Source organism: Ochotona curzoniae, unplaced genomic scaffold (assembly GCF_017591425.1).
Source record: "Ochotona curzoniae isolate NIBS_2020 unplaced genomic scaffold, NIBS_Ocur_1.0 contig_883, whole genome shotgun sequence".
NCBI classification, from domain to species: domain Eukaryota; kingdom Metazoa; phylum Chordata; class Mammalia; order Lagomorpha; family Ochotonidae; genus Ochotona; species Ochotona curzoniae.
Window position 1 is genome coordinate 48,411,811 of NW_024466599.1, and position 3,544 is coordinate 48,415,354.

General features: G+C 43.0%; 1 long non-coding RNA gene across 1 annotated transcript; it reads left to right on the forward strand.

Moving 5' to 3' along the window:
• Window positions 1–1,201: 1,201 nt before the first annotated feature.
• On the forward strand, window positions 1,202–2,513 carry LOC121165238. The gene is made up of 3 exons (XR_005885208.1): window positions 1,202–1,248; window positions 2,186–2,358; window positions 2,499–2,513. It is a non-coding gene; the product is annotated as an uncharacterized LOC121165238 (long non-coding RNA).
• The last annotated feature ends 1,031 nt before the right edge of the window (window positions 2,514–3,544 follow it).

Genomic DNA, 3,544 nt, shown 5'->3' on the forward strand with positions numbered 1-3,544 from the left:
CTTGGTTCCTGGCTTTGGATCAGCTCAGCTCCGGCCATTACGGCTACTTGGGAAATGAATCAGCAAATGAAAGATCTTTGTCTTTTATTCTCTCTGTGAAAAATCTGATCTGTCTTTCCAATAAAAATAAATAAATCTTTAAAAATAAAAAACAAAGTGGAATAGCTAGGACATGAATAGGCAGCCTTTTGAGATGCTGGTATCATAGCCAGTAGCTTTATCAGCTGTGCTGCAGCACTGGCCCCTGAATGGTAGTTTTTATTTTGTAGTGGAAAGAATATGAAGTTGGAGTCAGCTTTGTATTATAGTTTTGATCAACCTCTTTTGCACAATAGGGGCAGTAATTACCTTCCTTCTGTTATAAGAACTAATGATAATATATATGTAGTGTAAGTGTGTAACATAATGGTGGAACTATTATTCCGCAGATAGGTCCAGGAAAATGCATATTTCTCTAATTAGTTTGTGCTTACTGGATCCCATGTTTCCGTCCATTTGTATTTTAAATTGTCCTTTTTGGTATGTTGCTATAGTTTATTTCCTATGTTAAGCTCTTATGACAATAAGCATGTTATTGTTGCCTGGTTTAATTTGTAAATTCAGCAGTGTGGCTGAGTCTCAGAGTACTCAGATTGCTAAACACTTCGTATTGGCTAATTATAATTCAGCTTCCTAGAACCTAAATATTTTAGCTAAATGTATGTAAATAGTTTTAAAAAAACAATGTACTACTAAAAGGCCTGTGGTGACTCATGACATTTTGACCTCTGGTCCTTACAGCAGCTGTGAGTTGAAAAGCAAAGACAAAACAAGGAACAGAGATAGGGTGTTTAGCAGTATTTGTTCTGTTTTGTACCAATGGCTTAAAAAAAATTTCTCCTGTTTGAGACTTGTATGATTGATGAAAAGCTATTATGTGTTCACTGATAAAGCTGGGGGGGCAGGCAGGAAACTGTGGCCATGAGAGCCAGAAGGTGAAGGAGGCATGTAAATCTGCAGATTTATACAGCAGCTGTTGTGTCCTTGGTTTAGAAATGTTTTTCTTCCACTCATTATTCTTTCTCAGTTACAGTTTTACCTTTGTCAGCATTTTCAAGGACAGTGAAAGTTTTTGGGTGAATATAAATTAAAATGTCTGGAGATGGAAAATTGAATGAGGAGGAAGAGCAAGAACGTAAAGTCAAATGGGAGAGGAGAAGGAGTTGGATGGTGAGCCACCCAGGACTTGGAAACAAGAAAAACATCCCTGTAAGTTGTTCTGAAACAGGTGCACCCTGGGCTCTTGTCCAAAGTCTGCGTTCCAGACCAACTGTGCCATTGTCAGCTTTGTGTCCTTTCCTTCTAGACAATCCCACCTCTACAATTCAGTCATTCTGAATGATAGGAAATATTTCCTAGTTGCTTCTTGACCTTGTATGCAGATATGAAATTTTTAAAAAGATTTATTTTTATTGGAAAGGCAGATATACAGAGAGGAGGAGAGACAGAAAGACCTTCCGTCCAATGGTTCACTCCCCAAGTGAGCGCAACAGCTGGTGCAGTGCCGATCTGAAGCCAGGAGCCAGGAACTTCCTCCCAGGTCTCCCACATGGGTGCAGGGTCCCAAGGCTTTGGGCCGTCCTCAACTGCTTTCCCAGGCCACAAGCAGGGAGCTGGATGGAAAGCGGGGCCTCCTGGATCCAATATGGGATCCCAGCATGTGCAAATCGAAGACTTTAGCCGCTAGGCTACTGTGCTGGGCCTTTAGATGTGAAATCCTGAGATTCAGTATCAGCACCACGTACATATACTTTAATAACTGTTTTTCATGCAGTTTTGTGCTGTCGAGATTACAACTTTAATGGGAAGACACAGCATATTTATCCAAATTGCTAGCAGTAATTTCTTAGTAACAACTAATGTCCAATTCGTATTCTAGTTTAACAAATGCTTGCAAATGGTGTCTGTAGTTGAGTTGTTCTATTCAAGATCCAAACAACAATTATGTGGGGTTTGCTTTTTTATTCTGTCATACCCTTTTTCTTTCTAATTCTAGCTCTCTTTCTTCCATCATATTGTTTTTTTCTCTCACCACTGAGCGCTTGAACTGGCTGAATTGTTACTGAGAATATTCCACAATCTGGATTTGTCTGATTTTCTGTTTAGTAAATATTTAACTTGCTTTTCTGTTTCTCTTATTTCCTAGACTAGGTTTATGCTTGATGTTTTAGCAAGGCTGCCTCACAGATGATGCTGGATGTTTCACGTTCCTAACTGGTGCCTGGCTTTCTCATCCCAGAGCACTTGGAGATGAAGTCCAGCATCAACACAGCTCCGCAAAGCCTGCGCCGTCAGATCCCAGCTGCCGCTTGCCTTCGGGTACTTGGCCTCTTCTCTTTGGGTACTCCTCACTGTCTTTGTCATAGACCCTTGTCTTCTGTCCCTTGTGGTTACACAAAGGGCATTTAACAATGCCGTTCCTCCCACCTACAAGTCTTGGCCCTTTGTTTTGGTTGCAGACCTCTGCTTAGTTCAGGCATCTTTGGAAGAGGGGAACCTTTCAAGACTTCCTTCACCAGGCCAGCCTGACCTTTAGACAGACAAGGACAACATTCTGAGGATGTGGTGAGTGCTGAGGCTTCCTTCAGCAGTTTGCTATGGCTACCACAGTGAAGGACTACAAATGGCTTAAGTGTGTATATAGACTCCCACTGCTGGAGGCTGTGTGTCTTAGATGCAGGGGTCAGCCGGACTGATTCCTTCAGCAGGCACTAGGGGACGAATCTGTTCCAGAACTCTGTCCTTGTCTTGTAAGTGGTTTGCCTTCTTTATATCATTTTCCTTCTATGTGTGTCCATGCCAAAATTCCCTTTTATACTTGAACTAGTCATTTTAGTGTGGTTACTTTGCAAAGATCCTCTCTCTCACTCTCTCGCTCTTTTGAAAGATTAATTTATTTACTTGAAAGGCAGAGTTAGAGAAGGAAAGACCAAGAGGGATCTTCCATCCCTGGTTCACTCCCCGAAAATGGCTGCAACAGCTGGAACTTGGCCAGTCTGATGTCAGGAGACAGGAGTTTCCTCTGGATCTTCCACACGGGTGCAGGGGCAGGGGCCCAAGGACTTGGGCCATCTACTACTGCTTTTCCCAGGCACATTAGCAGGGAAATGAATTTGAAGTAGAGCAGCCAGAATTTGAACCAGTGTTGGCAATGCCCGCATTGCCACGTACCCCGAGCCCCGAGTCGAGCGGAGGGACTAGGGTTATGAGACAGACAAGACAGACAACACACACAACACACAGAGGCTCATTCTTGTGAAGTGAAGCCTTTATTCAAAGTCGAACTCTCTTATATAGTCTGCTTGGCCCCTCCCAGGATCTTCCCAATGGTTAAGCAACACCTAAGCTCCCCCAAGGACATGCAAAAAGGGGAAGCAGGAAGGAGGGAAATTGCAGTCAAGCCACGGGCTAAATGTATCAGGCCATGATTGCCCTTCCTGTTACACCTTTGAGAAACAGCTGAGCTGTGGAGTTAACCCTTGGGAGACCAGGGCCTACAAACCAG